The sequence below is a fragment of the Papaver somniferum genome, chromosome 5 (genome assembly GCF_003573695.1).
Source record: "Papaver somniferum cultivar HN1 chromosome 5, ASM357369v1, whole genome shotgun sequence".
NCBI lineage: Eukaryota > Viridiplantae > Streptophyta > Magnoliopsida > Ranunculales > Papaveraceae > Papaver > Papaver somniferum.
In genome coordinates this window covers 180,227,023-180,245,976 of record NC_039362.1, presented here as the reverse complement: position 1 = coordinate 180,245,976, position 18,954 = coordinate 180,227,023, and the positions used below count along the sequence as shown (strand labels likewise).

General features: G+C 37.4%; 3 long non-coding RNA genes across 4 annotated transcripts; 1 reads left to right on the top strand and 2 right to left on the bottom strand.

The window, feature by feature from the left end:
* Nucleotides 1-636: 636 nt before the first annotated feature.
* LOC113278257 lies at nt 637-3,213 on the bottom strand. Its single transcript, XR_003325394.1, has 2 exons — nt 2,488-3,213; nt 637-1,156 (listed from the first exon to the last, which is right to left on the bottom strand). It is a non-coding gene; the product is annotated as an uncharacterized LOC113278257 (long non-coding RNA).
* A 322-nt stretch (nt 3,214-3,535) lies between these two features.
* Nucleotides 3,536-4,852, top strand: LOC113278256. Its single transcript, XR_003325393.1, has 5 exons — nt 3,536-3,699; nt 3,827-3,896; nt 4,173-4,234; nt 4,332-4,390; nt 4,742-4,852. It is a non-coding gene; the product is annotated as an uncharacterized LOC113278256 (long non-coding RNA).
* A 1,331-nt stretch (nt 4,853-6,183) lies between these two features.
* Nucleotides 6,184-9,867, bottom strand: LOC113278255. Of its 2 annotated transcripts, XR_003325392.1 has the most exons (6): nt 9,711-9,867; nt 9,470-9,542; nt 7,535-7,608; nt 7,109-7,243; nt 6,824-6,915; nt 6,184-6,522 (listed from the first exon to the last, which is right to left on the bottom strand). It is a non-coding gene; the product is annotated as an uncharacterized LOC113278255 (long non-coding RNA). The 2 variants fall into 2 exon arrangements; XR_003325391.1 differs by having other exon boundaries at nt 6,824-7,243.
* Between the last annotated feature and the right edge of the window lie 9,087 nt (nt 9,868-18,954).

Genomic DNA, 18,954 nt, shown 5'->3' with positions numbered 1-18,954 from the left:
CAAGCCCAATAACCAAGCCCCATATATTAGGCCTATTTCAGTTTTATTCCAGTTTCCCCTTCGTCCTAACTAGTCCATTGCTCATCTATACCGTTCCACAAGAACTTACAGAAATCCTCAAATTTTGGTTAACTAACTCACAGATGGGAGAATTTGAAATCATTTACAAAAATAGGACGGTAAATACTAGAAAAACAAGTAGGCAATCTCTTTTTAGACCTTTTTTTTGTGTTGAACTAGACAATATGTATAAAAGTAATGCTTTATAACGATAAAGAACTTGTTATATTTATGCTAATGCTATATATATATGTTAATCGTCTTAGGTGCATTTTATTATTTTGCTATTCGAAATTGTTGGGAGAAAATTTTTTTATCGCACAGGGGCCTAATACACACAGGATCGGCTGTCTGTCGTGCAAGAAGAAATCTCAGTTTTCGTAGTATTTTTTTACTGGATATTCCCAAACCAATGGTGGTCCAAAGATTGTACCAACTACAAACACCAAATTTCCACAGTAAGGTTGAATTCAAAAAAAATCCTCCAGCATCAGAAAACATGCCTATTTGGGACCCAACCAAGTACCAGAAAGAAGGTGAGATTTGTTTTCATAACTAAAATTAACACCAACAGAATCAAAGAAAATCTCACCCTTTTTGGCATGGATTAATACTTGGTCACGTGAACACCTATTATACACATGAAACGGATTATAGCTTACACTGACTGCAAACAATTGATATGTTTCTCTATAAAAATATGTGCAGCATAAGGCAAAAAGACTTTCCAGATTGGGAACCAGCAGAGCAGGTGTCAAGTTGTTGCCGTGGAGTGGTTATGGGGTATTGTTTCCTTCCCCTCCTGTCTCTAGTTTATATCCTTCAATGTACTTGTGAGCCTGAACCCATCTGCACCCACAGCCTGGCCTATCCCTGACCAATAAGTTATAGTCCCTCGTCTCATTGTCAGTTCTGCGAATATTAGTTTTTCTAGATTCTAACTGAAAGCAGACATTGTGGCTGAGGAAATGGAGGACAGGGCCAAGTATCTTGCAGTTTTGTCTTTCATAGACCCTGACCTGCTGTGCTACTTGCCATCAAGTGTTTCTGCCGGTATGGTCATTCTTTCAGCCTTTCCGTCCAATCAGGATTCCTCCTGCCAATTCATCATCACGGAGGTCTGGTGTTATATCCTCTTAATTACAAATTCCTATCAGAATTAAAATATACTCAAAGTTGAAAATTGAAAATTTATTTATGCCTGTGTGACCTAAACAAAATAAAGAACACTTAATGAATCAAGGGTGTCGGTGTGGATTATTAAACACCCACACACACAAACAAACAAAAAAACAACCTGTTTTTTAGATGTAGTAATGTAGCACTGACTTCGTGTGTGTAAACATATAAACAAATTTTTGCAGAATGGTTGGTGAAGTAGTTACCAGAAGGGTTGGTGACGTATGTGTGTTAGTTAGAATGATCAAACCTACATACAGTCACTAGTGATTCATACAAGAAATAGCAAGTGCATACAGCAAACTAAAGATCATAATCCAGTTACATTTTAATTTTACTAGTTTTTCTTCTTCTTGTTGTTGATTGTTACCTTTGTTTCTTAGTATTGATACGAGAAGACTTCAACTAGATCTTCCATTATAGGTTCAAAAGCTGATGGCTTTTGGCCACATTGTTTTGATCATTCTTTTCTGTCTTAGAAGATAACTCGAGGGGGTTTGCAAACAGAAGATGATAATAACGTTTTAACGCAGTAGATTCATTTTCTTTATAGAACGTACAATTATGTTTGGAGTGGCTATCTAGGGGCACATCAAATGTAAAACGACAAGCTAAGTATGGCTCCAGATTAGAGTTCGTATGCAGTGAATCCTGGTCTCAAGACTAAGTTCAACAAAAGCTCTTTCCAAGCTAAGATAACCGGAAATGAGCTGCAAAATACAGCAAATATTCCTAGTATTTTTAACACCCAAAAACAAGATAAGAATCAATTAAACATCCAAAAGTGAAACATATCACAATTCAGCAACACAAGATGAGATCATGGGAATTAAACTCCGCTATCACTGTGAATAGACAGAATCACACAATTCCCTAAAAACACAGAAAATAACTCGCTTCTTGTTTTCAGGTTTGGGGAACCAACGAAGTGGGTGTGAAGGATTTTGTTGTTCTAATTTAAAATACATGAAAGTTGGTACCAAAAAAAGTTCTTTTGTTGTTTGTTGATATTATATCCGAAACCCCTTTTTAACTCACATAAGTTGCAGTGAATGGATGTCCTTATAATCTAGTCATGAATGTAATAGAGAACACAAGCACATCATCAAGTATATCCCCTAAAGCTTGATACAGAATTACAAACTAGTGTCCCCAATCTTAAGCTAACGAATTCATACACCTAGAATGACAAAAATGAGAAAATGCAATTACGGCAGAAACATAAAAGTGCTATAAATATGTACTTACAGGGTCGAATATCGCATCATCTCCATATTCAGAAGTTGTGAGAAATATGGAGGATTTACTGTAGCAGCGTGCATTTAACTTGAAGGACTTTCCGCCGCCTTACAGCATCAATGAGCTTCCTAGTTGTGTTTGGCAAAACACTAGAATCATCTCCAAACTCATCGTTTCTTCTTCTTCCAGATGAATTAGACGGTTGCAGTATGAATTAGATGGATGCGATATGAAATTAATTGAGTCAAAGTTTGGTTTAATTGTTTTACCGGATTTATTAATGAAGTTTTGAAGTATGATTTTTTTACTAACAATGGTGGAATTTGATTTCAGGGGTTAATTGAAGTTTTGGTGTTGATTAATGGTGAAGTTGATGTTGGATTGATAGGTGCTGTTAGCTTCAAGCAGCAACAACAAAGCGTTGTCGAATCAGTAAGGATTTGGTCGTATTTGACCTGAATTGGTATGCCGGAAAATTAGATATGGTGTTAATGGAAAACGATTCGACCGGAGTAGAGAAAGAAGAGTTGATCTGATTCTGATACGATGAGGATGGAGTTTCAATGGTGTAGTCTGTAATCTAACTCTTCCGTTTTTCATCTGTTTTTTTTTTTTGTTCAAGAATGGTGGGATGTTTTGAATTTGGGGATAATTGTTATAAATTCAGATTAGGTTTTGATTAAAAAGGTTAAGGAAGCTGTGACGGAATATGGAGACATGGTTATGTTTGATTTCGGAGACGGAGAAGGTATAGTCCTGAATAGGGCTGCACAGGAACCGTCCCGTCCCATGGAACCGTACCGGAACCGCAGGAACCGTACCGGTACTGTCCCGGAACCGTGATCATACGGGACAGGTACAAGTACCAAAAACTGGTACCGTGCCTAGAGTAGGTACAAGTAACGGTTCTAGGCTATTCCCGTCCCGTCCCGTAGTACCGAGGATCTGTATCCGTTGATTTTAGGATTAAATCCTGGCCGTTGATATTAGGGGTTATACCCTTTTCTTAGTCTCCATCGTATTCTCGGACATTCTCCTTGTTTCCTTCTCCTTCTTCCTTCTTCCCTCTCTCGTTTTTCAGTTTCCTCTCAGAGAAGAGAAGATGCCAAACTTTTAGTTTTGATTTCCTTTCCATCATCATCATCTGTATAAGACTTCAGTATCCATTTACGTAAATGGATCTGCTCTAAAGAACTGTTTTTCTTTTGTATCAACAAAGAGGTGAAGAATCTGAAGATCGTTTAATCCTCTTTGTTCTTTGGTCTTTGTGTATATTTTTTTTGGGGTTTATGTACTCTGAAGAATAAGGTTCATGTTCTAATAGATTTCGTTTTGAATAATACTGCAGTTGGAAGTAGAGAACGGAGATTTGAGGTCATCTGTCAGTGATAATTCTTCAGTTGCTACTGAAAATCGAGGTAAGGTCATCTTTAATCTCTAGTTTTATGTTTTGGATTCAATTTTGGTTTTTATTTATTTTCGATTTTGATTTTGATTTTGTATGGAACTAAGAAATCATGATAAGCTTCAGTTATGTTTGGGTATGAATGAATTGAATTTTTTGTGAGAAACATATCTCAATTTCAGGCATTTCCATAAGTAAGTCATTGTTATAATCTAAGGATGTGTAATTTCTTTTGAAATTGAAAGAATGATATACAACATGGTTATGTGAAATTGCTTTTGAAATCCAGATTAGCTTTCTGTAATTCCTTTGAATTTGTGGTGCTAACCAATAGTTTCTTTGAAGAAGACGGTGAGTTTCATTTCAAACCCTAGTTTCATTTACCTAATTTTACTTGTTTATCTCATCTCTCTTTTCTTCTCTAAGTGAGTTGTTGTGATTGTCACAGAATCCCGGCGCCAATTTCCTTCTAGTCGGAGTCTGATCGTGAATTTTCTACTCTATTAGGTATGTTAATATGTTATCTCGTTATTGTTCTTTACTGTAGTCTTGTTACTGTTTTTTCTTTTTCTGATTTTTTTAGTTTAATTTGTTCTAAATTGGTTGATTAATCAGTTAGGAAGAGAAATCTAGGTTACGAGTGAACCTAATTTATAGTGGATTGTTCGTAATTATGATATTTATTAAGTATTTGTGATGATTTTAGGTTTATTTACGGTATATTGGTCATCTTTGGTTTGATCTCTTGTTGTGGAAAGATTATAGTTCTGACTCATTGTGTTACTCTTATCTGCACTAAGATGCAGGTGGCCCTGGCCCTGTTTTATTTAACACTTTAACTTTTGTTTTTCATTTCAGATGGATGCAAATACAACTCAAAGTGAAGCTTCAACTGAAATTAGTTCCTCTATTCACCCTACATCTGTACCTGCACCTTCTGCTGATGCTCAGCAAGCTGCACAATCTGCTCCAACCGAAGCTAATTTAGAAGTTTAAAGATTTTTGTTAATGTATGAATTCAGGTCTTAAGACTCTTAAAAGTTAAAGTTTTTAAGCTTAGAACTTTCAAGTATTTTTGTTTTTTTTTTTTACATAAGTAGATATGCTACGGGTAAAGAACCGGACCCGTCCCGTCCCGTCCCGAGTTAAACAGGTAGAGGTCCCGTCCCGTCCCGTACTGCACAGGTACAGGTACAAGGTACAAAGTACAGGTACCGGCCATAGGGAGGTACAGGTACTGAGTTAGACAAAAACCCGTACCGTCCCGTCCCATGTGCAGCCCTAGTCCTGAACAGGGAACTGAAATGGGTTTTGAGAAGATTAGAAGAATAGGAGATGGTGCTGTTTAAATCTCCACCATTCATTATTTCATTTTGTCAACAGCCGTTAGATTACATTAGTATATAAGGGTCTTTCAGGTACTTCCATTTACACGTGTACACTTTATACCACGTGTGCACAGGTGCTGAATCAGCTAACCAAATAATGGATGGAATACTTAACGATGGGAGGAAACACTAATTTCCATCTATTTAGGGAGGAAATGCAAATTAGCCATCTTGAAAGGGAAGGAAACACAAAATAACCCTAACTTTTATTCTATTTTGGATACGACATATCTAAATTTGACTGGATACGACATATCTAAATTTGACTGGAGAAATAATGTACGTTTGTTTTGTTTATTCTATTCTGGATATGACATATCTAAATTTGACTGAAATCCTCTCGTGTTTTTGAATCTGACTTATTATATTTGCCTTTTGAGTCAGACATGATTCAACTGGCTCAAAAATATACGGGGTCAATGGCTTGATCTTATGAGTCAGGGGCGATTGTTCCCTTACTCACACTACACCATTTTCGCCGATTAGAAACAGATTTTATATGTTACAAATCGGGGTTGTAACAGGCACATTCTGTTTCAAAAGGTGGTGTGACAAATATTTGTAACGGCTCTGTAGCTGTTACGAATTTTGGGTTGTAACAGGTGTTGTAACAGCTGGCTTCTGTTACTACGTGTCATTTTGAAACAGTGGCTCCTGTTACGAAATTTTTGTAACATGGACGTCGTAACAGGTCTCAGCTATTACTACGTGTCATTTTGAAACAACTTAAAGCTGTTACTACAAGTCAGATTGAAACAGCTTGGAGCAATTACGAATGTTTTAGTAACCTCAAAAAAAAATTGACCTGGTCAATATTGACCACGGTCAGTACACATTCAGCCGGAAATACGCCCGAATTCAAAATAACTTGCATATCTTTCATTCCATCCATCCCATAGATTTAATCACACATTCAACAATAACTTCCTTTATTAACACTAAATTTTGTTCTTTCTACATTTTTATTTTATTGCATAATTTCTAGGTTATATTCCTAGAGTATATGAGATAAGAATCAACCAACAATATTCCTAAGTATATGAGATAAGAATCAACCAACAAAAACAGGACTCACATAATCAGTTGCCTTCACATTTGAAGCAGAATTTGATGAAGTTGATGAATCCAATGCCGCAGCAGCTATGCAGTAACTTCAATGCCCATTGCTCTTGCACGAGTCATCTCTTCCAAGAAGGAAACATTCTCAAGCCATCATCACATTCGATCCATCCCACAGACCATTCACCAAACCTTCAAGTCACGACGAGAAGTACAAATAGTCAATGAAAGTTCAAATTTGCAGGAAACATATATTGAATACGCCATACAATAAAATGTATTGATCCTTAAAAAAATTGTAACTAGCATTCTCTTGTCCACGGTCATACAATCTGACATTAGTTTGCTAAGGATTTCCTTGAAAATGTATAAGATTACACTCAACAGGAAAATGGCAGAATACATGTATGATGTCGCTTAAGAATGTCATAGTTTACTGGGATAGCAGTTACATGACAAGGTGAATCTTGTTGCTAAGAAAAAATCAAGATACCTCTGAGGCAAGGGGCGCTCTTGAAATGTGTAAGAACTTAGCTTGTCAGTCAAGATCATAGCATCACGAAGACCACCCCAAAGTAAAGCAAGCTTCCCCACCAGTCGTAACATTGTTACCAGCATGTACACAGAAATGAAGTGATTTTAGGTATATACAAAATGAGAAAAAAAAAGTAGGGAGTTGTCGAAAATACAAGTACCCCAACCTATCCTGATCCACATATTACATGGTTCAGATTGATACAACAACAACACAATGGTCCTAAGGATATCAATAAAGTACCTTAATTCCACCTTCCACCTCTCCAATTACACTGCAGTTCCCGCTAGAGTATTACCTCGCAAGTACAAACTCAGTTCCCGCTAGACATTTCCCCGGCTGGCTACTACTGCTTCAACTGACGTTTTGTGAAGTCACCTGCATTCACATATAACATAACAAAAAAAACTAATGTATAAACACAAACTGAACTGAAAATGAAAATATATTCAAAAGTCGCTTCGTTTTTACATTACACCAAAAAAAAGCTACATTAAACCAAAAAAGGTTGATTCGCGTAATGCACAACTGCACAAAAGTGTGTGAACTGCACAAAAGTGTACATACACATACTAAAGAAGTAATAGACACCATAAAAAGATATATATACTATGCACATACGAGGACAAAAACTTTAGCACTCTAACCTCTCCACTAGAATATACTCACTCAAGCCAAACGTAGTACTCGCCTTCCTTTTCCTTTAGTTCGTTCTAGCCTTCCTTTTCCTTTAGTTCGGTCACCTGCCATTAAGATGAAAAGTAATGAGCAAAGTCCACTGGAAGCTTATAGTAAAAATAGTAATTACAAATGGAATTATTGTTTCAAACAACTAAAACTTATCAGTAGAAGTTCTAGGCTAACCAGTCGCAAAAGTATCAAATTTACTGGAACCGAACTGGCTGGAGCGTTGAAAGCAATTACTGAGTTAAATACAACCCACAACATGTAATTCATACAGGAACACTTAACATCACAATAGATATGACTTGCAGAGAACTAATTTTCATGAAAAGAAATCCCAATTCAGTTCATTATCTAAAGACCCTAAAATCTGAGCCTAAATGTCACCTAGAATTCTGAGGTGCTTGCTGTGTATTTCAGTTCAACCAATTTTCATCAAACCCAAATTTACGGTATCATGAAGTAACACAACATGTCTAATTCAAACCCTAGCATAGTTCTATCCCAAATCTTGAACCAGCAGAAAGAAATTGTAAAAAAAAATAGCTTCAGAAGAACCCTAAGTAGTTCAAGCATAAATTGACGAGAATAGGTAGTTATAGATGCAGTTGAATTACCAAATACAAAACCCGTTGGCCGAAAAATCATTGGAAACAGATTCAATTAGTTGTAACAAGATCAAAGAAACGTGAACACACACTTATATTTACAAGACTTGCAATCTCTACAAAGATTAAGTGAACTAGACTGGTAGGTTCTGTTGACTAAACAAATTTTGCTTGGTCTGGTGATCCCCTGTAGCAGCCTTGGAAATTTATAAACTTAGAAAGCAGTTTAGATGAGCTTTATGATGAAAAAACGCAAATGCAAACAGGCATACTCTTGGGTTATACTGCATCTTTACTAGTATAAACTTAGTGAGTAGTTCAATGGGCAATCTGTACTGCTTGTACAGGGGCAGAATTAGCAAATTGCACGGCAATTTATAATAAAGCTAGGTATCACGAACCACAACACAATATCTCATCAGCTATATTTCTGTCAAATGCGAACACTGTCTGTTTTTCAACATTTTATTACTCCTAGAAGCCAAGATTTAGCAAAAGCATAAGCTAATCTCATCATTCAAAATGGAGAAAGAAATGATCTAACATTAGATGCGAGCAATTGCAGGTGTAGAATGATTGACACTTCTGACTACAGGGGAATTTAATAATAAAATGCTATGAGGCATAACAAAACATACTAATTAGATATTGATGCACTACAGTAGTATAGTATAGGAGTATGTGCAACTAAAGAGTCCATTAATCTAAGATTGAGGCACTGAATATATATAAATTTATAAAGTACCACCCTTTAATGATACTTGCCTTAAAACTATATCCCAAGATGAGTATTCCCTTTCTTACTGACCCTTAGGCCTTAGCCTTAAAAATGAATCTCTATTTATCCGATCCCACTATCCCTGATCTCTGTGTGAGAACCTAGTTGATTTGGTCCTGAAATAGCTGAGTCCACACATCTTCGAGTCAAGAGAATGTGATTATGTGATAATGGAGACAAGAGATCAATTGTCAAAGAAATGAAACATGTGCTAGACATTTTGAAGACTTTCAAATGGAAAAAAAAAAAGAGTTAAAAGGAATCTGTTCAGTTTGATAGAAATATAGTTGATAGTTCAAAATTGAATGATGAGATTAGTTTATTTTAGAAATAGAACTATCAACGCCAAGATTTAGTAAACTAGAGTTGATAGTTCAAAATTGAAAATCAAAACAGGAAGGCATCCACATGAATATTTCAAGCTTAAAAAAGCTGAGCAACATCAGTAGAATGATAAACGATTAGACTTACCAAATTACCTACATATAATCAAACAGAAATCCTACAGCTAATTCTATTTCTAAAATAACACACCTTTATTTAGTAGAAGTTGGAACCCAGTATCATCTTCTTCTTCCAAGAATCTCTCCAACTCCAGTTGTTCCTACTGCAATCAAAATCATGTCAAACTTCATAAACGTAGTAAAAAATCGAGACCCTATAAAAAATACCAAAAATCATCAGGTGAAATCGAAACCCTAATTGAAAATAATATCTAAAGGAACAGATCGAAGCTTTAAACGAGCAGATCGAAACTTAAATCGAGATTACTTACATCTTCTGCTTCAAACTGAAACTTCAAATCGAAACCCAAATCCAAATCCTCAAACCCTAACAGAGAACCATTTTTTTTGCAGAGATGAAGAAAGAGAAGAAGCGGATAAGCCGAGACAAAAATGGAGGGGAATGACCGAGTCATGTGACCAAGGAGACTAATGGCTAACCTCGTGTGTGAGTGTGTGACCAAGGGAGGAAATATCCTCAGGTAGAACTGGCTTAGGTGGAAAAATGATGAAGGTGTGACCACCCACGCACACGGATGGCACGCTCGGACCATATCCAGTTAGGAATTCGTAACAGCAAAGGACAGTTACGAAATCTGATACGATTTGTAAAAGGTTCCACCTGTTATAACCGATTTGTAACAGGAATTTCCTGTTACGAATTCGGAGCTGCTACGAATTTCAGTTACTAATCCAAGAAAATGGTGTAGTGTCAAATAGGTGTGCATCAAGGATTAGGTTTGAGTCAGGCTGCAAGTTAAATTTGACTAAAATTATTAAACAAACGGACTGACATTTGATTCACGTCGAGTCATGGGTTGACTCGGATATGCAGATCGCCAGTCAAGTGCATTATCCGATTTTATTGAATATATTATTTGTTTATCAGACTAAGGTTCATTGAAGGAGAACTCTAACTGAAAAAAACTCCAGCCAAAACGGAAAGAGTTTGTTAAAAAAATGATTAAATTTGGAGCTATTACGGGTAGTGGATAGGTCCACTTTTACCCAAATTCACTCATTGTAGTTGCAGGAAATCCTACACTACACCCCTTATATGATTTCATTATTAATCAACTCAATTTTAGGTTTACACTCTTAATTTTATTGGTCAACCTTTGAATATTCTTACAAGAAAAGATAAAGAAATCAAGAATGATTTCTGCTCTAGACTTTCTCTCTCCTATTTACTTTTTTCTTAATCAAAAAAGATCCCTCCATTTCTTTACAACTTGAACGACTATTTATAGGGAAATACATAGTGGATAACAGCTAATATGTCCTTTATTTTCGGGTATGATCTGCGACATTCTCGCAACCTTACAAATATTAATTTCGCAAGCTCTCTAATTTTCGCAGGACTATCACATCTTTCTCGTGATCTTAGCTGACGTCATTTATTATATTATCCCTGAAATTGTTCTGCGACGCTGTTATATTGTGTTGTTGATAATTTCGCTGAAATATTGTCGTTGCGAGATTCTGATCCTACATCTTCCCTCTTCTCATATCTTCTCTGCAAAGTAGAGAATGATGTGAGAAATGCCGCAGCTGTTCATCTTTTCATTTTCTACATTTATCACACGTATTCTTTCTTCCATTTGTTTCTTAACACGTCTTCTGTAAACGCTGCTTTTCAACCGTTCACGTCTTTTCATCTTAATGGTGTTTATTTCTTCGAGTAAAAAAATCTCCTTTATATACTCTTCTTACTCTTCTTTCCATTTTTCTTTTTTACTTTCTCTTCTATTTTTATTCTCTCATCTCTGCAACTCTGTTATTCTTCTGCAAGTTCTGCTGCTGTAATTTTTTCCCCCTTCAATCCTCTTACTTTTTATTCATTCCCATAATCTATATTCAAATATGGATCCAAGTGGTCATAGATATGAGAAGAATTTACAAGATGTCCTAAAAGATCTTGTTGATAAAGGTTTCACACTCTCCACCATTCCTGGTGAAAATGCCAAATCAATTCTTTCTGTCAAACATTTCTCAGATCAGTATTGTGATGATCAATCAATCATAATTTCTCTAGGTCAGATTCTCGCAGGTCTCCCTATTCCTCTTTATAATCCAGATCTTCCTTTATTTTATGAAATTCTCGCTCACTCGGGATTTTCGCGAGCTATCTTCCAACTGAGTGGGGACTGCATCCGTCTGATGCTAGAGTTTGCTAATCGTGGTGCTGGTAGAGGATCTCTGTACTCCAAAGAACTTAGGGATCCTAAATTCCAAAACCTAGAGATAATTGCTGAGAAATACACAGTAGTGAATTTCTTTGAGAACTATGAACTTATCTCCATGAAGAAAGAGAATACTCGCCGGGGTATTCGCTTAAAAAGGAAAGATAACATTGATGAAGCCAAAATTCTGATGCAAGATATTGACTGGCATTATGGTAAAAACACAACTCCTCGCCAATCCAAAGATGATAAATGGTGTGTTTTTCCTTTAATGCTAAAAGGACCCTACATTGCTGGGTCAAATGTCCTTCCTGCGAATCTCGCTGCTTATCAACCTTGGGTTTTCTCTTGGCCCTAGAAGGAGAAAGAGGTATGTTTCTTCCCATTTAACTCACTTTATACTTCTTTATTGATTTTTATTATTCTGTTCGCTAACTCTTGCGACATTCCGCAGATCCAAAAACTGAAAGATAGTTATAACAGGACTGGGAAAGCTAGTACTCTGTTAGCTCTTAGCTCATACACAGATGAGGTAAGAAATTTTCTCTTATGATTTTAAATTTTCTTCAATTTTCTCTTATAATTTTGAACAGTATACTGTTGCTTCCATGCTTCCATTTCTTATTTCTATATGTGTGTGAAGATTATTGCTGAAGTAGAAGAATCTGCCGATGTTGCGAAGACTGGTGATAAAGGTAAAGGTGATCTTCGCATGGAAAAATCAACTGGTCCTCCTCCAAAGAAAAGGAAAGTTCGTTCTTCTTCTCCTTCAAATATTCCTCCTCACGAAAATTCCGAAAGTGACAAGGGTGATGAGGACAATGATGATCTTGCTGCAAGTGAAGATTCTCCACCTGAATCTTCTATGGCTAAGCTTTCCGGCCTATTTTTTGATTCTCTACAAGGAATGGGAGATAGCCAATTCGCAAATACTTGCAAATCTCTTGCTACCCTTTGCGATGTCCCTTTACTGGATGGTGATAGCTCTCTTCGTGGAGTTTCTAGATCAGTGGCTCCCGACTTCTTGCATTCTCTCATTAGTCTGGTATACTTTTATCTTTTTACTTCTTCATTGTTATAACTCAAAATTTCTTTCTATAGTAATATTTTTTATATTTTCTCGCAGGCTGGAAAAGCTTCCTTTGTTGTTGCCTAAGATCTAGAGAGAAGACGTGAAAATCTTGAAAAGAAGAATCTTCAATTTCGCAAAAAGAATGAAGAATTGGAAGCTGAAGTTAAAGGTCTTCCCGAGAAAAATAGACAATTATAAATTGATTCTTCTTCGTATAAGAACAAAATCTCTAGTATTCAGCAAGCTAATTATTTAAATGATCCTTTTTGCAGACATTTATGGTCTTTCTGATGAAGCTACCCTTCTTCGTTCATTTCCTAATGCCTTGGATAATGATACCCTTCTTGAGCGTCTGAACAATTCCTTAAATAGCTTCTCAAATGATAGAATTTCATCTCTTTCTCTAAATGAGCTTAGATCTAAATTTCGCCTCTTAGAAATTGATCATAGATCTAGTTTAGGCTTAGCCAACCGATTTAAGCGTCTCCTTCTTGATTCTAAATAGAAAACCAATGAGTTAAGAACCAAAATTATCGGTCTCATAGATGATAAGGATCGCATCTCTGATCAAGGTGCCAAGGCTTTGGCGAAATTCCAAGAGGCTCTTTTTGAAGTTCAACTTGAACGAGATGAAGCTAACCGCAAGAACATCGAACTCTGCGAAAGGGAAAATCAAATTCGTTCTCGTCTTCTCATAAGTAGTGAGGATGAATTTGTTTGGGTTGCGAAAATCTTAGATGATGCTAGAAAAGATTTAAGTGTAAATGTTAGTCTCCAAGTTGAGCATACAGCCTTGATTAGAGATATGATTTCTGACAGAGAAGGTTACTAACTGCTCTTCTTTACTAATCTTTTGCTTCTTATGAATTCTCATCAAGTTAATAATTAATTGTCTTTTGCTCGCAGATTCTGAAAATAGATATCGTGAAAATATTGAAGAACTCGAAGTTGAAAAGGAGGAATTCGCAAAGAATCTTTCTTCTGGCAACGACAAGTATTCTAGATTAAAGAATCAAATCAAGATCACTGTTGCGAATTTTAAGAATGATGCTATGCATTTTCGCAATCAAACTATCCAAATGGTTTGTGACGATCATAATATCCCACATTCTGATTATCCTTGTCTCTTGGAAGAAATCCCACAAAATACACCCAGTTTGATTATCTCTGATAGCGAAGCTGACGATGAAGAATCTGATAGTGATGGAGGTTCTGATGGTGATGAAGATTCTGACGCAGACGAATAAGGGAACAAGTCTTTCTTTGATTCTTTGTAATACTTGTACATTTATTTTTTCTTTCTGTATATTTGTGTTTCTTTCATTTTAACTTGCATTCATTAAAACAATTCTTCTTTGCAATACAGTTAATCAATATAATCATTAATTCTTGAATTTTTGAGCAAATCTTTCATGTGGAGACAAATAACATTTTCAAATTTCATACATTCCCATACTTGCCTCTGTTACTTGAATTTTTCTTATTTTATGTCTCAATTTCGCGGTTAATTATGTATATCTTCGCAATCTTATGCGAAGTGAATTTTGATTCTTTTCAAAATCTCATTCCTGTGTGGTCCTAATTAAAGGTCTTATTATGCCACCTCTTGTCATTGCGACAAAATCGCAGGACGTCCTTGCACTTTCATGCAAAAACCCATTGATCTTGCCTTAACTTTTTCTTTTTTATCATGGCCTCTTCAGGAATGTTGCGACAATATGACATGCCTAAATATTCTTGCGAAAATGAAGCCCCATGACATTGCCGTCTTGCGACGAAATCGCAGGACGTCTTCACAATTTTAAGAATGATGCTATGCATCTTCACACTTCAGGAATGTTGCGACAATATGACAGGCCTAAATATTATTGCCTCTTCAGGATTGTTGCACAAATATGACAAGCCTTAATATCCTTGCGAATAAAAAGCCTCATGACATTTGCGTCTTAAGACACTTATCATCTCCCTAATGGAGGGTGCCGCCCTTATCTCCCCCTGGTTGCTCCTTCAAGGAGGCGTACTTCTACCATACAAGGTTAGCTCCTCCCGTCCAGTCTTAACAACAACCAGTTGTTTTCGCATCCTCTTATCCCTTTTACCTATAGGGCTTATGGTTACGAGACTGCACCCTAAGTGGGGTTTTCTTCAGGCCGAGTGCAGTATAATCCAAAACTTGTCAAGAATGGAAAGATACGCTTCAAACGTCCCTGGCACTCTTGACTCAACCGTGTACCTCGACGCCTTGATCAGATCTGCACTCCTTGGGAGAATCCAAGGTTCCTCTCCCGGATGGGCTTCATTGACCCCAAATCTCCATGACTCAGGTTCCGGTGGCGGTGTAGCCTTTCCCTGAGCCATGCAACAGGTACCCCCTTATATGACGTACTTTAGGTCTTACATTTGCCTCTTGCGAAATTGTATTCGCGAACTAGGGTGTACGCCATAAAGTTTCGCCTCTTTCTCTTTTGTCATTTTTCTCTGATCACTTTCTGTAAAATTCATTATCTCTGCGAGAGTCTCGCAAATCATCATATTGTATCTGAATTTCGCAATCTCAATTTTGCCATTCTATCAAATGTATTTTTGAGACTTTTGCTTATTGAGAGAGTATCGCAACAACTTAATCATTCATACATTTCTTCTTTTTATTACCTTTGTCATCCTCTGCTTATTTATTATTTTCTGATACTGCTTCCTTAGTAGTGGTATATTCATCATTTTTATTCTGAGCTACCATTAGTTTCGCAACATCTCTTCTCCTTTCCTTTCGATTGCATCCACCATCAATCTCTCACTTCTTTGTGTATCTTTGATTTTTTGTCGCCAGTTTTCCTTCTTGTTTGCTTTTCCTTCACAAGATTCTATCTCAGTTTCGTAACACCTTTTTCCCAATCTCCCTTTATGATTCCTATACCACTGGGGTGAGGGAATTTGATGCACTGGTGGAAAGTTGAAGCTACACCTAGAATCCCATGTAGCCAAGTGATGAGTGCCAAATAATGTATATATTTATCCCTTTTTGTTGGCATTTAACTCATCTTTTGTGAAGTAATTCTACATTTTATCCCATATTCTGTATTTTCATTGTTTTCAAGAATAAATATTTTTCTTCCTTAATTTTGCATTTTTAGGTAATAAATAAAGTCTGGATGATTTGCGGAGCAGAAAAGTAGTGAAAAGCCGGAAGAAATTACGCAAGGAAGCCGCAAAGAATGGAACGCACGTCCAAAAAGCTAGGAATGGGCTCAAGAAGGAAGAATGGTTCTTAAAGAAGATATGGGCTTGGCATACCCAAGGCCCAAAACCCTTACCCAAACCCATTTTCTATATCCATACCCGCCTCCATTCTCAGCCGTTAGATCGGATCCATCTCATCATCCAATGGTCGCTTCTTCATCGTTCATCAAAATCTGAAGTCCCTGCAAAACACCATAGTGCCTAAATTCCAAGCCTTCAGATTAGATCACATTTAGATCCTACGGTCGCTTCTTTGCCTGTGCATCAAATATCGATACTTCCGCTTAACACTACAACACCTAACCCCATCTAGAGCCGTTAACTTCGTTGTATCAAGACATCCGACGGTCGATACCAGCCTCTTCAGGCGGAGCCGTCCGATTCACCTACCAGCTTCGATTCCAGTGGCTCAGCTTCGCCAACATCTAACTTTGATGCGCCCGCTCAACACCCTAAAAACGGATACCCTATACCCTAAACTGTCGACCCATTCTTCTCCTCTTTCTTTCTTCTTCTCCTCCACCCGACAGTTGCAGAGCTGCAACTGCAACACCCATTCCGCCACCATACCTCTGCCACAACCACACCACCTTCTTTATCATCACCACCACCTACCGCACATGGTAACTTTCAATCAACTTCATCAACATCACACGATTTCAGTGACGTGTGGAATTGATGAGAATGATTGCATGTTATCAATCGAAGCTAGAAAAGGCATGGGAAGGAGCAGTGAAGTCAGAGGAAGGATGGGTCAGCGATTGATTGAAGAAATTGCGCCATCAAAGTAAGATTTTACGAAACCCTAATTTCTCAATTTTTGGGATTTTTATAGAAAACCCTAATTTCTGTTAGGAGAAGCAATGAATTAGTTATGGGTTCAATTTGTACTGTCAAAAATTAGGTAAATCATATACCTAATTTCACTGTTTGAATTTGGGTATTTTTCTATAAACCCTAAATTGGGTATTGGGTATAAAACGGAACTGTGGGTTTGTGTGTGAGGTTTTATGCCTGGGTTAGCCAGTGTGTCACCCAAGAGCACTGGAATAGCCAGTGTCTCAAGGGTTAGTGTTTAATTTTCAACTATTTTTATGTTTATTCCATTACTCTTATTCAGTTTCAATTCAGTTGCTGTTTTTGTGTTTCAATTCAGTTCATGTTTTTGTTTTATGTCTTCTGTGTTTGTTTATGTTCAGTTCAATGCTCTGTTTAGTAATTGTTTTGTTGTTGTTGCTGTTATGTGAGTTCTCATGTGTATGTGTATAGCTAGGCTGAGATGATGCCTTAAGTCACTGTTAGTGGTGGAATGCTAGGTTAGAATTCATGTAAATTGAGCTGATTGAGAAATGGAGGAATTTAGTGCTCATTAGCAAGCTTCTTCTCCTTCCATTCCATTTATGTATGCCCTGGAACATAGGCAGGCTTGAACCTTCACCTAGCTCCATTAGGGACAGGGATTTAACATAGAATTACACCATCTGGTTAGGTCACAAGGTGGATTCATAACCTAGTTGCGATGTTTACTGTTTTGTGTGAATGTTAGGCTAAAGCCTTTGAAGCATTGGATTGATTGAGCAGTGGGGAGAAACTAGTGCTCACTAGTGACTGTGAGCAAACTGGTTCTCTTCCCACTCTAGTTGTATGCCTAGGCTCCCAACTTTGCCTTTCATTTTTTGTATCTTGTTCTTTCTTCACTCTTGGCCTTTCATAACTGTTTTGTGCCCTGTTCTTCCTTTGCCTTTGGCCCTTGGCCATTGCCTTTCTTTTGTCACTGTCACTGCCACACCATCACTGCCTTTGGCCATTGGCCACTGTTTTTCTTCATTTTCCACTGTCCATTTTTCCTATATCAATTTTCACTGTTCTTGGCTTAGTGCCACCATTACTTCACTGCCATCTCTTCTTTTCTCCTTGCCTTGCTACTCAGCTGCCTTGGCCACTGCCCTGCAACCCTGCTGCTGCTGCTGCTTTCCTTCCTCTTGCTACTGCTGCTGCTACTTCTTCTCCTGTTGCTGCTCCCAGCTCCTGTTGCCTTCACTTCTCCAGCCTTGCTGTGCTCCTGCCATGCCCAGCCTTGTTTGCTGCTACTGCTCCAAACCCAGTTCAATACAGCCCAGGTTCAAACCATACCCTAAGCCCAGTCTACTGTGGACTTAACCAAAGCCCAGGTGAAAGGCTAAAAGCCCAGTTCATGCTTAGGGAATAAGGTCAAAACCCAAACTCAATTAAAAGCCCAGTGCACTTCAAGGGCCAAGCCTAGTGCACTTCAAGACCAACTGAGCCCAAGCTCAGTTCACTTCATTATCAAACAAGCCTATAATCCAAAGGTACCCTAAGCCCAAAGCCCAAAAGGCTTCATAGTTAACCAACAACAAATTAGAGCCCAAAATAGCTAGAGAACTCCAAACACACCCAGTCTCTGTGGATCGACCCGTACTTTCACGAGCTACAACCGACGACCGTGCACTTGCGGTATTACTGTAGGCCCGTTTTCATTGCTCTTCAATTTTAGACGCTTTCCCGGGCCCACCACCAAGGTCGACCAATTAACGCATTGTAGGGTGATTCTACATCAACGACACAGAATAAGATTTCAGAAGATATTCCCTTCAATGGAATTCGCATAGTAACCTCCCCTTTAGGCTTGTTAGTAGTACCATTAAAACCATATATCTTATATGTTGATGGTATAAGATCATCATCTCTTCCACCCATGGTTTTATAAATATGATAAAATACGATGTTCACAGAGCTTCCAGTATCAATTATAATTCTATTAATTGCCCATGTATCTTCAGCTTCTTCATCTTCTTTCGGTTTTGGATTAATTTCTACTTTTACTACCAATGGATTGTCATGCACCTCTTCTTATTCAGGAATTTCTTCTGCGGTAAAAGAAATGATCTGTTTCTGCCATTCCTCTAGCGGCGAGATTTTTGCAATATTCATAATTTATCTTCCATCATTATCTCTTGCGAACACTCTACTCAAAACATTATCATGAAAATCTTCAATTTTCTT